This window comes from Pogoniulus pusillus, chromosome W (genome assembly GCF_015220805.1).
Source record: "Pogoniulus pusillus isolate bPogPus1 chromosome W, bPogPus1.pri, whole genome shotgun sequence".
NCBI lineage: Eukaryota > Metazoa > Chordata > Aves > Piciformes > Lybiidae > Pogoniulus > Pogoniulus pusillus.
In genome coordinates, this window is record NC_087308.1 from 2,308,623 (window position 1) to 2,326,177 (window position 17,555).

The 17,555-nt window shown below is 46.0% G+C and overlaps 1 protein-coding gene across 4 annotated transcripts in view; it reads left to right on the forward strand.

Annotated features, from left to right (window-relative positions):
* LOC135192867 (mothers against decapentaplegic homolog 2-like) overlaps positions 1–17,555 on the forward strand; it is a 244,992-nt gene that overhangs the window by 4,122 nt on the left and 223,315 nt on the right. The window contains exon 1 of one of the 4 annotated variants that reach the window (XM_064176241.1): positions 80–131. The exons of the other annotated variants lie outside the window; for them this stretch is intronic. The gene's annotated coding sequence lies outside the window, so the exon portion shown is untranslated. Of the gene's footprint in view, positions 1–79; positions 132–17,555 lie in introns of those variants that run through there. 4 annotated transcript variants of the gene reach the window in all.

Below are 17,555 nucleotides of genomic sequence, written 5' to 3' on the forward strand. Positions count from 1 at the left end.
AATACTTGAAGCTGTCATATTCTGATGTGAATATGAGAAGAGAAGAATGGGAACTGTCTCAATTTCTCATGTTTTTCAGAAAACTACATATGTGACAGCAGGTATGAGCTTCTTCAGTATGACAAAACCAGGTAGGAGAAGAAGAAAGAATTAGCCCTTCTGGAATCCCAAAAGACAGATTTTAGAGCAATCATGGGTGCAGTAGAATTGGTGAAATGTCTTCTCGTCTGTTCCAGTGAGTGCTTCAACTGGAGTGTATTCTATCTGAAAGGGAAAAGACTGACTTGGTTTTTAGTTTGAACTTCACTGTCATTGTTAACATTAGGGAGAACTTTCTCAGATTCTGCTGAGAATAAATTGTCTTCTTGTTGTTTAGAATAACACAGGCTAAAGGATCAAGAACCAGGTTATAAATTAGTTTTGCTTCTAGTCAATGCAAGACAAAATACTTGTTTTATCATGTCTCAAAAGTCTTAATGACTTGGGCTTAATATAAGAGACATGCAGTACTGTGTAAGCTATGCCTTTTAAAACTTCAACTCTCAGTATTGTTTAGCCTAATGTAAGATTTTCATGCTGCCTTAAATAGACTGTACTTCAATTAATATTACCTTATTGTGAAGCCAGTAATATCACAGGGGTTCATCTTCTAAAAGATCTGAAACATTGTGTACTTGATGAAATTGATAGAGAATCTTGTCTAAATTCTAGGATTAATGAAAAAAAAAACAACAAAAAACTTTGCTTTTCACAAAAATTGGACTAAAACAGGGAAGAAGTGTGTTTGTAGACTTCTCACAAACCACAAATTATTTTCCTCTGTGTTTCCTCGGGAGCTTATGTCCTCTTCATTCCAGAAGTGCTCTTGCAAATTAAGTTCTTCTAAGCCAGAACACTACTAGGAAATCTAGGAGAAATCACACTTGTTTATTTCAAGTTTAAGATGAATAACCTGACTGATATGAAATCATAGAATCATAGAATCAACCAGGTTGGAAGAGACCTCCAAGATCATCCAGTCCAACCTATCACCCAGCCCTATCCAGTCAACTAGACCATGGCACTGAGTGCCTCATCCAGTCTTTTCTTGAACACCCCCAGGGATGGTGCCTCCACCACCTCCCTGGGCAGCCCATTCCAATGGGAAATCACTCTCTCTGTGAAGAACTTTTTCCTAATATCCAGCCTATACCTACCCTGGCACAACTTGAGACTGTGTCCCCTTGTTCTATTGCTGGTTGCCTGGGAGAAGAGACCAACCCCCACCTGGCTACAATGCCCCTTCAGGTAGTTGTAGACAGTAATAAGATCACCCCTGAGCCTCCTCTTCTCCAGGCTGAACAGGCCCAGCTCCCTCAACCTCTCCTCATAGGATTTGTGCTCCAGGCCCCTCACCAGCTTTGTTGCCCTTCTCTGGACATGTTCCAGCACCTCAACATCTTTCTTGAATTGAGGGGCCCAGAACTGGACACAGTACTCAAGGTGTGGCCTGACCAGTGCTGAGTACAGGGGAAGAATAACCTCCCTTGTCCTACTGGCCACACTGTTCCTGATGCAGGCCAGGATGCCATTGGCTCTCTTGGCCACTTGGGCACACTGCTGGCTCATCTTCAGCTTACTATCTATCAGTACCCCCAGATCCCTTTCCTCCTGGCTGCTCTCCAGCCACTCAGTCCCCAGCCTATAGCGCTGCTTGGGGTTATTGTGGCCAAAGTGCAGAACCCTGCACTTGGCCTTGTTAAATCTCATCCCATTGGCCTCTGCCCACCCATCCAGCCTGTCCAGGTCCCTCTGCAGGGCTCTCCTACCTTCCAACAGATCAACACCTGCTCCTAGCTTGGTGTCATCTGCAAACTTACTGATGCTGGACTCAATGCCCTCGTCCAGATCATCAATAAAGATATTGAACAGAACTGGGCCCAGCACTGATCCTTGGGGAACACCACTAGTGACTGGCTGCCAACTGGATGTGGCACCATTCACCACCACTCTCTGAGCTCTGCCATCCAGCCAGTTCTTGATCCAGCACAGAGTGAATCTGTCCAAACCATGAGCTGCCAGCTTGGCTAGGAGCTTCTTGTGTCAGACAGTGTCAAAGGCTTTGCTGAAGTCCAGGTAGACTACATGCACAGCCTTCCCCACATTCACCAGGCGGGTAACCTGATCATAAAAGGAGATCAGGTTGGTGAGGCAGGACCTGCCCTTCCTAAACCCATGCTGGCTGGGCCTGATCCCTTGGCCATCCTGTAGGTGCTTTGTGATGGCACCCAAGATGACCTGTTCCATGACCTTGCCTGGCACTGAGGTCAGGCTCACAGGTCTGTAGTTTTCTGGCTCCTCCTTACGACCCTTCTTGTGTATGGGAATCACATTGGCCAGCTTCCAGTCTTCAGGGACCTCTCCAGTGAGCCAGGACTGCTGATAAATGATGGAGAGTGGCTTAGTCACAGATTGGAATGCTGAGAGGAATAGGAAATTGTACTTGATTAAAAAGTGGCTCAGAGGCTGGTGCCACCAACAAAAGCTTGGATTCTTTGATCTTGGGGAACTTCATATGGCTCTGGGTATGCAAGCAACAGGTGGAGTGCAACTGACTCAGAGCGGGAGAAGGACCCTAGCCTAGCTTGTTGAGAGGGCTTTAAACTAGAGTGGAAGGGGGAGAGGGTTAAACACAACAGCACTAGAGATAAACTGAAGGAGACTGAGGGTGGTAGGCCAGAGATAGGGGTAAAACCAGCAGCCCTGCTGAAGCGTGTGTATACTAATGCACAAAGTATGTGTAACAAACAAGAGGAGCTGGAAGCCTTGGTGCAGGAGGAAAACTATGATGTTATTCCACCACGTTTCTGTGATGGCGACGACTCGTACAATTGGAGTGCTGTAATCAATGGCTACAGACTCTTCAGGAGAGACAGGCAAGGGAGAAGGGATGGAGGAGTGGTCCTGTGTATTAGGGATGCTCTGAATGTCATGGAGGTAGAGATTAAGGATGATCAAGTTGAGTCTTTATGGGTGAGAATTAAGGGGAAGGCCAAAAGGGCTGACATCCTGCTAGGAGTCTGTTACAGACCACCCAACCAGGAAGAAGAGGTTGATTTATTACTCTTTAAACAACTGGAGGTTGCCTCAAGACCACCTGCTCTTGTTCTGGTGGGTGACTTTAATCTGCCAGACATCTGCTGGGACTTGAGTACTGCAGAGAAGAGGCAGTCTAGAAGGTTCCTAGACTGTGTGTGGGACAACTTCTTATCTCAGCTGTTATGTGAGCCTACCAAGGGTGCAGCCCTGTTTGACATGCTATTCAGAAATAGAGGGGCTGGTAGGGGATGTGGTGGTTGGAGGCTGCCTGGGGTCCAGTGACCGTGAAATTACAGGTTTTTCAATATATGGTGAAACCAGGAGGGACATCAACAGAACCTCCACACAGGACTTCTGAAGGGCAGACTTTGGCCTATTTAAGGAACTAACTCAGAAAGTTCCTTGGGGAATAGCCCTTAAAAACAAAGGGCTCCAGGAATGTTGGACCTACTTCAAGAAAGAACTCCTGAAGGCACAGGAACAGGCTGTGCCATTGTCCCAGAAGAAGAGCCGACGAGGGAGAAAGCCAGACTGTATGGACAAGGACCTGCTAAAGGAATTAAAGATAAAAAAGAAGGTGTATTGCCTTTGGAAAAAAGGGGATGTGTCTCAGGAAAAGTTCAAAGATGTTGCAAAGTCGTCTAGGAAAAAAATTATAGAGGCAAAAGCTCATTTAGAACTTAGGCTGCCACAGCTGTTAAGTAGAATTAAAAAATGTTTCTATAAATATATTGGTGGCATGAAGGGGCAAGGACAACCTCCAGTACTTACTAGATGGAGAGGGGAATATAGTGACAAAGGATGAGGAAAAGATGGAGGTGCCTAACACCTTTGCCTCAATCTTCAGTAGAGGGACAGGTTGTCTCCAGGACAGCTGGCCATCTGAACTGGCAGATGGAGTCAGAGACCAGTATAGACCCCCTGTAATCCAGGAAGAAGAAGTAAGGGACCTGCTGAGTCACTTGGATCCTCACAAGTCCATGGGACCGGATGGGATCCGTCCTAGGGTTCTGAGAGAGCTGGCAGCTCGGATGGCCAAGCCACTCTCCATCATTTGCCAACAGTCCTGGCTCGCTGGAGAGGTCCCCAAAGACTGGAAGCTGGCCAATGTGATGCCCATCCACAAGAAGGGTCGGAAGGAGGAACCGGAAAACTACAGACCTGCTAGCCTGACCTCAGTGGCAGGCAAGGTCATGGAACAGGTCATCTTGGGTGCCATCACAAAGCACCTACCTGATGGCCAAGGGATCAGGCCCTGCCAGCAAGGGTTTAGGAAGGCCAGGTCCTGCCTGACCAACCTGATCTCCTTTTATGATCAGGTTACCTGCCTGGTGAATGTGGGGAAGGCTGTGGATGTAGTCTACCTGGACTTCAGCAAAGCCTTTGACACTGTCTGCCACAAGAAGCAAAGCTGGCAGCTCATGGTTTGGACAGATTCACTCTGTGCTGGATCAAGAACTGGCTGGATGGCAGAGCTCAGAGAGTGGTGGTGAATGGTGCCACATCCAGTTGGCAGCCAGTCACTAGTGGTATTCCCCAAGGATCAGTGCTGGGCCCAGTTCTGTTCAATATCTTTATTGATGATCTGGACGAGGGCATTGAGTCCATCATCAGTAAGTTTGCAGATGACACCAAGCTAGGAGCAGGTGTTGATCTGTTGGAAGGTAGGAGAGCCCTGCAGAGGGACCTGGACAGGCTGGATGGGTGGGCAGAGGCCAATGGGATGAGATTTAACAAGGCCAAGTGCAGGGTTCTGCACTTTGGCCACAACAACCCCAAGCAGTGCTACAGGCTGGGGACAGAGTGGCTGGAGAGCAGCCAGGAAGAGAGGGACCTGGGGGTACCGGTGGATAGTAGGCTGAAGATGAGCCAGCATTGTGCCCAGGTGGCCAAGAGAGCCAAAGGCATCCTGGCCGGTATCAGGAACAGCGTGGCCAGCAGGACGAGGGAGGTTATTCTTCCCCTGTACTCAACACTGGTCAGGCCACACCTTGAGTACTGTGTCTGGTTCTGGGCTCCTCAATTCAAGAGAGATGTTGAGGAACTGGAACATGTCCAGAGAAGGGTGACGATGCTGGGGAGGGGCCTGGAACACAAGCCCTATGAGGAGAGTCTGAGTGAGGTGGGGTTGTTTAGCCTGGAGAAGAGGAGGCTCAGGGGTGACCTCATTGCTGCCTACAACTACCTGAAGGGAGGCTGTAGCCACAGTATCACAGTATTATTAGGATTGAAAGAGACCTCACAGATCATCAAGACAACCCTTTACCACAGAGCTCAAGGCTAGACCATGGCACCAAGTGCCACGTCCAACCTTGCCTTGAACAGCTCCCAGGGACGGCGACTCCACCACCTTCCCGGGCAGCCCATTCCAGCGTCCAATGACTCTCTCAGTGAAGAACTTTCTCCTCACCTCGAGCCTAAATCTCCCCTGGTGCATCCTGAGGCTGTGTCCTCTCGTTCTGGTGCTGGCCACTTGAGAGAAGAGAGCAACCTCCTCCTGGCCACAACCACCCCTCAGGTAGTTGTAGACAGCAATAAGGTCACCCCTGAGCCTCCTCTTCTCCAGGCTGAACAATCCCAGCTCACTCAGCCTCTCCTCGTAGGGCTTGTGCTCAAGGCCTCTCACCAGCCTCGTCGCCCTTCTCTGGACACACTCAAGCATCTCAGTGTCCCTTCTAAATGGGGGGGCGCAGAACTGAACACAGTACTCAAGGTGTGGTCTAACCAGTGCAGAGTACAGGGGCAGAATGACCTCCTTGCTCCTGCTGACCTCACCATTCTTGATGCAGGCCAGGACGCCACTGGCTCTCTTGGCCACCTGGGCACTCTGCTGGCTCATGTTCAGGCAGGTATCAATCAGCACCCCCAGATCCCTCTCTGTCTGGCTGCTCTCCAGCCACTCTGACCCCAGCCTGTATCTCTGCATGCGGTTGTTCTGGCCAAAGTGCAGCACCCTGCACTTGGAGCTATTGAATGCCATCCCATTGGACTCTGCCCATCTGTCCAGGCGGTCAAGGTCCCGCTGCAGAGCCCTTCTGCCCTCCAACTCAGTCACCTCTGCCCCCAGCTTAGTGTCATCTGCAAACTTGCTGATGACTGAATCCATGCCCTCATCCAGATCATCTATGAAGATGTTAAAGAGGATGGGGCCCAGCACTGATCCCTGAGGGACACCACTAATGACTGGCCGCCAGCTGTATGTGGCACCATTCACCACCACTCTCTGGGTCCGGCCCGCCAGCCAATTCCTAACCCGGCATAGAGTGTTGCCATCCAAGCTGCGGACTGACAGCTTAGCCAGCAGTTTGTTGTGGGGGACAGTGTCAAAGGCCTTGCTGAAGTCCAGATGGACCACATCCACAGGCTTCCCCACATCCACTAAGTGGGTCACCTGATCATAGAAGGAGATCAGGTTAGAAAGGCAGGATCTGCCCTTCCTAAACCCATGCTGGCTGGACCTGAGCCTTTTTCCATCCCTCAGGTGTGCTCTTATCACCCCCAAGATAACCTGCTCCATCAGTTTCCCTGGCACTGAGGTCAGGCTGACGGGTCTGTAGTTCCCAGGTTCCTCCGTCGGACCCTTCTTGTGGATGGGGACCACATTGGCCATTTTCCAGTCTCCTGGGACCTCTCCCGTGAGCCAGGACTGCTGGAAAATGATGGAGAGCGGCTTGGCCAGCTCAGCTGCCAGCTCTCTCAGCACCCTGGGATGGATCCCATCTGGTTCCATGGACTTGTGGGTGTCCTGATGGCTCAGCAGGTCCTGAACTAATTCTTCATGAATTTCCAGGGGAACACACCGCTCCCCGATCCCATCCCCCAGTTCAAGAGGCCACTTGCCCTGAACTCCTCCCTCCTTGCTGTTGAAAACTGAGGCGAAGGCAGCATTCAGGACCTCAGCCTTTTCTTCGTCATCAGTTATAGTGTTCCCCTCCTGGTCCAGTAAGGAGTGGAGGCTCTTTTTGCCCTTCTTTTTAGCATTGATAAATTTATAAAAGTGCTTTTTGTTATCTTTCACAGAAGTAGCCAGCCTAAGTTCTAGCTGGGCCTTAGCCTCTCTAATTTTTCTCCTGCATAATCTGGCTATCTCCTTAAACACGTCAGGAGAAGCCTTCCCTTCCTTCTAGAGGTGATACACCCTCTTTTTTTCCCCCAAATCCTTCAGGAGCTGTTTGTTCATCCAGGCTGGTCGCCTTCCCCGACGGCTCATCTTTCGGCACATGGGAACTGCCAGTTCCTGTGCTTTCCAAAGCTCCTATTTAAAGTAGGTCCAACCATCCTGGACCCCCTTGTTTTTAAGGACTGCTGCCCAGGGGACTTTGGAAATAAGTTTCTTAAGCAAATTAAAGTTTGCCCTCCAAAAGTCCGAGGTGTGGGCTTTGTTGTAGTGCCTCTTTACCTCCCTGCATATTGAAAACTCCACTATCTCGTGATCACTACACCCCAGGCAGCCTCCCACTGTCACATCTCCTACCATCCCTTCTCTGTTGGAGAGCAGCAGGTCAAGCTGAGCTTGACCCCTAGTGGGCTCACTTAACAGCTGGGTCTTGAAGCTGTCCTCCATGCACTCTAGAAATCTCCTGGACTGCCTCCTCTCTGCTGAATTAAGTTCCCAGCAGTTGTCTGGCAGGTTAAAGTCACCCACTAGGACAAGTTCTGAAGATCTTGAGACAGCCTCCAACTGTTTGTAAAATATCTCATCTGTTTCCTCATCCTGGTTGGGTGGTCTATAACAGCCAGGTGGATGTTGGTCTTTTCTCCCAGGTAACGACCAATAGAACAAGGGGACACAGTTTCAGGTTGTTTTGGGGGAGGTCTAGGCTGGATTTTAGGAGGAAGTTCTTCACAGAGAGAGTTATTCGTTATTGGAATGGGCTGCCCGGGGAGGTCGTGGAGTCACCGTCCCTGGAGGTGTTCCAGAAAAGACTGGATAAGGCACTTAGTGACATGGTCTGGTTGACTGAATAGGGCTGGGTGCTAGGTTGGACTGGATGATCTTCGAGGTCTCTTCCAATCTGGTTGATTCTATGAAAGTGGGTATTGTGGCAGGTGTTTAGGGCATGTGATGGATATTTATTCTAGGTATAATTTGGACCTTCTGCCACAAATTGAAATAGCTGAAAGTACTTCTTTAAACAGTGGGTAGTTAATTTCTAGTGCTGTCTGCCACAAAAGGTTGTGGAGACAGGTTCATAAATGCCTGTGACAGGGAATAGGTATTAATATAGCCTTTAATTTCCTGCTGTTGACAGTTTAAAATGCTGAACAATTACCATGAGGATGGGCCACATAATAGTTAGATTCATGTGCTTTCCTTGAGTAGTGTGTCCTTTTGACACATTTGGAGATGGAGCACAATATTATGCGTAATTCAACCTAGCCATGTCTTGCACTTTGCGGTGCCTGTTTAGAGCAGTGCCATTTTTGCACAAATTAAGCTGCCTGAAATGTTCTCATTACAATTGGCTGAAGTATTAAGCTGAATAAAATCTTGTTTTGCTTGTGTCACGTTATCTGCTCAACATCTGAAAAATATGGGGCCACCACTAGAATGATTTATCTTGAGTAGTCCCTGACGTGGCAAAACAATAGCTAGAAGGAAGAAGGCAGTTTAAGCCTCCCAGACTTAGCAGATATAGTGTGTTGTGTGGGGGTTTTAATAGCTGCTAAGCTGCAATATTTATTCTAATAAAGGGGTCTTCAAGTATGTCCCTTTCTATGGAGTTTTTTGTTTTTTTTTCTGATGATTTAGGTTTGAGCTTGTGATGGTTTGGACTCTTACCTGCCCCCCCACACTTTTGGAATTGCCCCAGCTAACTCAGACGGCCTCTGGGAATATAAATGAAGCTATTTATTTTACAGCAGCAAATATACAGGCAGCTATTTACAATATATACATTTATATACAGAAATATACAAAGGATAAACAATACAGAAGCACAACTCCCCTCCCAGAAACCTGAGTCCCCAGGAGGGCCTCTCAAACCACCCCAACACCTCCCCTTGCCCTCTCAACTTTACCCCAGTTCTCAGGAAGAATAGAGGTGCAGCCAAGAGGTTAGGGAGCGAGGTTAGTGGGAGCAAGGTTAATGAGATGTGACTAGGTCTGAAGGCAAAGGCAGAATGAAAGACAAAATGGAGAATGTTTTACTTCTTCTTCCCAGAGTTCTCAGTGTGACTGTGAGCGAAGAGACACAACCGTGTTTACTTTTTCACTGCCCATTATCTAGTTCTTTTACCAAAATGTTCTAGCTTGCTTCAAACTAGCACAATCCACCCCTTGTCTACTTCGCTCAGAGTATCGCTGAGAATTATCCGATGTAATCTAAACCAATATTTACAATAAAACAATATATACAAGTTCAGTTCACACTTCAATCAGATGTAGGTGATTCAAAAGCTCAGAACAGGGACTCCCAGGTGACGTTGGGTTCGTGCTCACGTACTGTAGATTTCTCTCAGTGTTGGATGCCGATGTTACCTAGAACAGAAAACTCCTAACAGCTCGTGTTATACATTCTGAATTTAAACTCTCTCAGCTAAGGTTAGATTTCTCTGTGGAATACACTGAATTTCACCATTCTCTTGCATTACCCAGTATGTATGACCAGGACCTTCAGCAGAAACCACCCCTCGGACAGGTTTCCCTTCGCCCGAAGGAGAAAATACCCAAACAGTTTTCCCTAACAGATTCTTTTCAAGTACAAAAGGAACTTTATCACCGTCTACTGTTTGGACCAAGTCTGATTGTGCAGGTCCTGCTCTGTTTACTGAACCTCTACTATTTACCAACCAGGTAGCTTGTGGTAAATGTTTGTCCCAGTTTTTCAGAGTTCCACCCCCCATGGCTTTTAGGGTGGTTTTCAGCAAACCGTTGTAGCGTTCAATCTTCCCTGAAGCTGGTGCATAGTAGGGTATGTGATAGATCCATTCAATACCATGCTCTTTGGCCTAGTTTTTCACAAGAGTGTTTTTGAAATGAGTGCCATTGTCTGACTCTATTCTTTCTGGAGTTCCATGTCTCCACATGATTTGTCTCTGCAAACCAACAATGGTGTTACGTGCAGTAGCATGTGGAACTGGATAGGTTTCCAACCATCCAGTGCTGGCTTCTACCATGGTCAGCACATACTGCTTGCCAGAACGAGATCGAGGTAAAGTGATATAGTCAATCTGCCTGGCTTCACCATACTTGTACTTTGACCATCTCTCACCATACCATAAGGGCTTGATTCGCTTAGCCTGCTTAATAGCAGCACAAATGTCACAGTCATGGATGACTTGGGTGATAGCGTCCATGGACAAGTCATTTGACCTATCGCGAGCCCATCGGTATGTTCCATCTCTGCCTTGATGTCCAGATGAATCATGGGCCCACCGAGCTAAAAACAGTTCCCCTCGGTGTTTCCAATCAAGATCGATGTCAAGGTTAGAGTTGGTATCAACTTGAGCAATCTTAGCAGCTTGGTCTGCCTTCTGGTTGTGTTGATGTTCCTCAGTAGCTCTGCTCTTAGGCATGTGTGCATCTACGTGCCGCGCCTTCACTGGAATTCTCTCCAGCCGTGAATCAATGTCCTGCCATAGATCAGCACACCAAATAGGCTTTTCTTTCCTCTGCCAAACATTCTTCTTCCAGTTCTTTAACCAACCCCATAGAGCATTGGCTACCATCCATGAGTCGGTGTAGAGGTAAAGGATAGGCCAATTTTCACGTTCAGCTACATCAAGAGCAAGTTGGACAGCTTTTACCTCAGCGAACTGACTGGATTCTCCTTCGCCATCCTTCGCTTCGGTAACTCTCCTAGTTGGACTCCAAACTGCTGACTTCCATATTTGCTTGTTCCCAACAAGACGACAGGAACCATCTGTGAAGAAAGCATAGTTCTTTTCCTGATCAGAGAGATCACCATAGGGAGGAGCTTCTTCAGCATGGATTATTTTCACCTCTGGAGGTTTGGAACAGTCTGTACCTTCCGGCCAGTTGGTGATCACCTCCACCAGACCAGGTCGATCAAGATTCCCCATTCGTGCTCGTTGAGTTATCAAAGCCATCCATTTAGACCAGGTTGCATCTGTGGCATGATTTTGTGATGAACCTTTGCTGCCGCAACAGGGGACGGGGAGACTCTTGGATGCCAAGATGGTTCCGTTTATTGTAACAAATCTACTATCTTTTATAGTCAGTACAGTTCTACTCCATACAGAAGGCTCTCAGTGATTGGTTCATTAAGCTTCTCGCGTATACTGCTGATTGGCTATTCCAACTCAGCTTCTTGCTAAGTTTTCACAACTTCTGCCTAGCTAAGATCTCTTATCCGCACAAGAAACCATATGCTCTGACTCCTTATCAGTACAACAGACTCTGCAATAAAATCAGGTCAGCGTGTCGTAAATTCCTCTTTCTTATCAGTTAAGTATGTGTCATTTTACGCAGCTCTAGCCCAAGGTTTATGGTGTAACTCCTCCAAGGTTATCAGTTGTTCCTGGCTCACAGCGCACGACCCTGCACTTTGCCTTTGAATATCCATTTTAGAACTGGCAGTCTAGGACCTAAAAGCAATCGTGATTCAGTTCCAATCACTTCAGAAGCTGCTTTCACTCCTTCATAGGCTGCTAGAATCTCTTTCTCTGTTGTGGTATAATTTGTCTCTGAACCTCTGTAGCAACGTCCCCAGAAACCAAGTGGAAGACCACGTGTCTCGTTTGGAGCTCTCTGCCAAAGACTCCAAGTTGGACCATTGTCACTGGCAGCCATGTACAGAATGTCCCAAGCCCACTGCATGGACTATTTCTCGTTTGATCTAATCAAAGGCTGTTTGTTGTTCAAGTCCCCACTCGAATTTGTTTCTCTTACGAGTCACATCATGCAGAGGTTTGACAATCTGACAAACCAGGAATGTGTAGTCTCCAAAATCCCACCACACCAAGAAAAGTAAGTGTGTCCTTCTTACTGGTGGGAACTGCCATAGTAGAGACTTTGTTGATCACATCCTGAGGAATGTAACGGCGACCATCTTGCCACCGCACTCCCAGAAGCTGAATTTCTTTGGCAGGTCCTTTGACCTTGTCTCTCTCAATGGCAAAACCTGCTTGCAACAGAATGTCAATGATTTTGTTACCTTTCTCGAAGACTTCCTAAGCAGTTTGGCCCCACACAATGATGTCATCAATGAACTGTATGTGCTCTGGAGCTTTACCTTTCTCCAGTGCATTGTGGATGACTGAATGACAGATGGTTGAGCTGTGTTTCCACCCCTGAGGCAAACGGTTGAACTGGTACTGGATTCCTCTCCAGGTGAATGCAAACTGAGGCCTGCACTCCTTTGCTATGGGAATAGAGAAGAAAGCATTAGCAATGTCTATGGTTGCATACCATTTAGCCTCCTTCAATTCCAGCTCGTACTGGAGTTCCAGCATGTCCGGCACAACTGGAGATTCATCCTAAAGTTCAGGTCTAATGGATAATTTCAGTTTACCATTCTCAATCTCTACAGATGCTTTTCCAAAAGACCATTTGTGACCCTTAGGATCTTTGAAACATCCTTGTCTCAAAAAGTCAATTCCCAAAATGTAAGGCGCATCAGGACCAGTTACAATAGTATGTGTCTTCCACTCTTTACCAATTAAACTGATCTCAGCCTGTATCTTTGTTAACTCTTGAGATCCACCAGTGATTCCAAAAATAGATATGGACGCTGTCCCTTTGCAATTTGATGGCAACAAAGTACACTGAGCACCTGTGTCAACTAAAGCCCTGTATTTCCAAACTTTTGAACTGCCAGGCCACCTAATGAATACATTCCAATAGATTCGGTTCTCTGCACTATCCCTTTCCTCCTCCTGGCTGGAGGCAGGGCACCCCTAATGCTGAACATGGCATGTAGGGTGTACACAGTGATTGGTGTTGTTGTGAGAGGAATTGCAACTGCTGGAACAATTGCAGTTGCTCTCAGGAGCTGAAGAAGTGACAGCTACTTTCCTGGCATTGCTGCCTCTGTTTCTGCCACTCTGTAGATCCCTAACTCTCTTTGAAAGAGCTGAAGTAGGTTTACCATCCCATTTGTTCATGTTCTCACCGTATGTGTCATGCAGAAGTATCCACAGTGACGCACGTGATTGCTGATGTCTGGGTGGAATTTGTCTCCTCCTGGGCTGGAATTGCCTTGCAGGAGGTGGGCATCTGTTCCTGATGGCAGAAACATGCACCCATTCAGATGATGCAGGAATGGTATCCTTTACCAGTTTGGTAATGTTTTTGAGATCCTCCTTCAGTTCTTTCATGCTCTCCTTAATGCCATCTCTAATACCATCTTTAAGCTCTGTAGTCATAGTCTGTATGGCACAGATTATACCAGAATGGGACAAGCTGTCCTCCATCTGCCTGAGCTGGTCAGTGAATTCACCAACTGTGAAAGACCTTCCATTGTCACTCCTTGATAGAAACTTACTGGCCAAGATGTTAGCATAGGATGAAGGAGCAAGCTTAATCAGCTTCTTCATGAGACCTGTTCCCAAAGGAATATCGTCAGGCTCATGAGTGCCATGATCTCCATAAAGCACCTCCTTCACAGCTAACTCCTTCAGAAGCTTAATTCCCTGCTCAATAGTGTTCCACTTCTTGGCAGCCCATGGGAAATCATCTCGGGAAGGATATCTCATAGCCACAGCCAACAAAAGACGTGTTCACAAGCTAATCTTACCAAGAGGACTTGCTAGGTATTTGTCCACTCCACTCTCCTTGATGAGTGGTCCCATCTGCTTGGCAGACTTGTCTCCTACCTGCAGGGCATTAGCACTAATGCCACAGCATCTCGCTAGCCAGCTTAGGATTGGCTCACCTGATTCCCTTGGGTATTCTTTTCTAACTTCCCTGACTTCTCTGAGTGGATCATTGGAGTCCTGGATATCATCTTCCTCCTCTTCCTCCTGTTGATCTGGTTGTCCCTGGCCTAACAGAACCTTCCTCATAGCACTCCAAAACTCATTGGAACCATCCTCTCTCTTGGCAGCCAACCTCACAACACTCTTCTCATTTGAGTATTGGTGTCTCAGCACATTCTCGAGGTCTCGCAGACTAACTACCTCCTCTTCCTTCTCTTGCTGATCTCTTACATCCTCCTGTGTACCACGCTTTGTCTTAGCTTTTGCCTTAGCAGGTGCCAGAAGGGCCTGAACAGCAGCAGACTTGGACGTGTCTGCTGGAGGGTTTGAATCAGTAGGGGTCTGACTTGGAGCTTGTGAGTTCAGATCTGCCTGAGATTTAACAGAGCTCTGATTCTGGTCTGCTGACTAGGGATTCGAATTGGCTGAGCTGGTGTAATTAGGATTTGGACTGACTGGGCTAGCGTTACCAGCATTAGTGGGATTATTTGCCTGTCCTCTTGGGATGCCTGCCATACCTGACGTGTTATCATTGTTGCTAGGAACATTCTGATTTTGGGTACCTGCCTGTGCTCCTGCCCATTGTTATTGTTATCCTTCTTGTTTACATTCCCTCCAGGAATATTGGCAGAATTCCCAGAACCTACAGAGGAGGGTGGAGAGGCTGGCAGGGGGGAAGCAGATAACTGTGTTCCCTTGTTTTGCTGTGAAAGAGACTGCTTTTGAGACACAGAATTTTTCCTAGTTCTTACTGAAGCTGGTTTTGAATTTTTCACACATAATACCAAAATTAATATGAAAACTAAAATCATAAGAGCCATGATAATGCACAGCAATCTCGCCATGGTTTCTTTTCTGTAAAAATCCTTGCATGGCCTTGGCATTTCAGTTTGGGGCTGGATGACCCTCATGAGAGCAGTAGATAAAGCAGAACCTCGATTGATTGTAACATTATTGTTAAGTACTCTTGTAATATTATGGGTAAGGTTTTCAGAGACATTAAAACCAGCATAACCAAGGATAAAATCACCCCAGCTCCAGAACATGCTTGAAACTTTGGCTTTAGCCTTCTTGTAAGCTAAATCAATAAAATAAGCAACAATTTGAGCCTTTATCCAACTAAATGCCAAGAAAACAAAACCAGACCTGAGTAATGCCCCACACAAGTACAATAGCTGCCTTATTAGCTCCATTTTAATTCCCAGAGCCAATGAACAGTCACTCAAGTAAATTTAGCCCCACGTTGGGAAAGCCAATTGAAAATGTGATGGTTTGGGCTCTTACCCGCCCCCCCCACACTTTTGGAATTGCCCCAGCTAACTCAGACGGCCTCTGGGAATATAAATGAAGCTATTTATTTTACAGCAGCAATTATACAGGCAGCTATTTACAATATATACAGTTATATACAGAAATATACAAAGGATAAACAATACAGAAGCACAACTCCCCTCCCAGAAACCTGAGTCCCCAGGAGGGCCTCTCAAACCACCCCAACACCTCCCCTTGCCCTCTCAACCTTACCCCAGTTCTCAGGAAGAATAGAGGTGCAGCCAAGAGGTTAGGGAGCAAGGTTAGTGGGAGCAAGGTTAATGAGATGTGACTAGGTCTGAAGGCAAAGGCAGAATGAAAGACAAAATGGAGAATGTTTTACTTCTTCTTCCCAGAGTTCTCAGTGTGACTGTGAGTGAAGAGACACAACCGTGTTTACTTTTTCACTGCCCATTATCTAGTTCTTTTACCAAAACATTCTAGCTTGCTTCAAACTAGCACAGAGCTTTTGGCCTCTTTGAAATGAGGAAAGTAAGTATTGGTGTTTGGGTTTTTTTGTGTGTTGTTTGTTGTGTTTTCCTTGGAGTATGTAAAAATAATATGAGAATTCAAATGTAAAGAAAACCAGAAATGCATGGAGTTTCTAAATTCTTTCCTGTTGCAAATATTAAAACACTGCATGTTTGAAGCAGAAATGCAAATCTTAGTTTAAAAAAAACAACCAAACAAAAAAACCCCAAAATGAAACAAAACATCACCATAAAATATAGAAAACCCTATTTCAGTGTTATGCCTTAAGGAAGAGAATCTGAAAAATTTGAGGCAAGGAGTATTGTAATGCTGGAAATATAGATAAAAGCTTGGAGTATGTTTAAAGGGCCTTGAAGAATAGGCAATTTACCTTAGTGGTAAATGAAGCCGTACTGAAATGTGTGTTTTATAAGGCAGATAATTAAAGAAGCATTCTGAGGCATTGAAAGGTGTCAAATTTGAAGCTAAGGAACAGAAAATATATGTGTCAATGAGCTCCATAAATGGGAGAAGAATTGGTGTATGGATAAGCAGTGGTGGTACTTAGTTGCCTATATCTATCAGCATTTAATGTTCAGATACTACACCATCAATTGCTGGTGTTTAAAATGTGATCTTAGAAGGAAAAGAGGCTATCCTTTTTGAATTTATTGCATGTGCTTCTGAAGCATCTAATGTTGACCTTGCTCAAAAGTGGGGGTTTTTTTGTGGTTTTTTTTTTTTTTTTTTATATATATATAAAGCTCCAAGTGACTGCTGTTCTCTGTTTCATAAATCTAGTGTGAGTGCTGCTTAGAACAGCAGAGGCCATGAAAGCCTCCTGTTCCATCTCTGGAGCCTACTCAGTGTACCGGATTAGGGATCTAATGTATTTCACTCCAAGGCCCATGAGCAGTTCCAAACATGTAGAAATGGAGTAAGGCTTCTTAATTTGACTTGGCTACCAAAATAAATGATCTAAATTAAAGTACGTGCCTGGGTTACATTTTTGGTGATGCAGTCAATTCTAACACTACTGTTGAAGATTGTTGCTGATGTTGTCCATCCACACTCTTGTAACTAACCTGGCATCATGGTGCTTACAGTACTGTGTTGATGCAACTTGTTAACCTGAAAGATCTCAGCAAAAAAACCTACTTGGTTATCTAGCTGAGCCTTTGTGAAAAGGTATTAACACTGGTGCCAAGGTGGTAGTGTAATGGTATGGGTGTGGGTTTTTTATTTTCAGAATTAATATAGTTTATTATTTTAAATAATAATGTATTTAATCTCACCACATAACTTATTTTTAATCAGGTTCTTTGCATGGTCATGAAAAACATTGCATAGAAGGAAAAACAGGGAATCTAGAACACTTAAGAAATAACTAGCAATAATGCAACAAACATTAGAACTGGAAAGAAGTCCTTGCAGTTTATTATACTGCTTGCCCACTAGAGAGATTTGAAAAGCTTCTTTCTGCTTAAGGCAGAAGGGGTTTAAATTTAGTTACTTAAAGCCTCTCTGTATTTGCTCACAAAATATTATCTCCAGATTCTTGGGGCTAAATTATAGTTTCCAGACAGTACCCAAATACTTGAAGAGAGTTCTGTCAGTGTCTTGATAGCTGTTGAAGCTTCTGGATCTTCACAGGCTCTAACAGGGTGGTGGGAGAGAGGCAGATGATCTCTGACATGATCCTGGTTCCTCTTGGATGACTCTGTGTCCTTTCCAGAGCTCCCAGACTTGGCAGAAGACTTGCAGATGTGCAGACTTGGCACAATGTCTTGCAGATGGGCCCAATGTCACGCTGG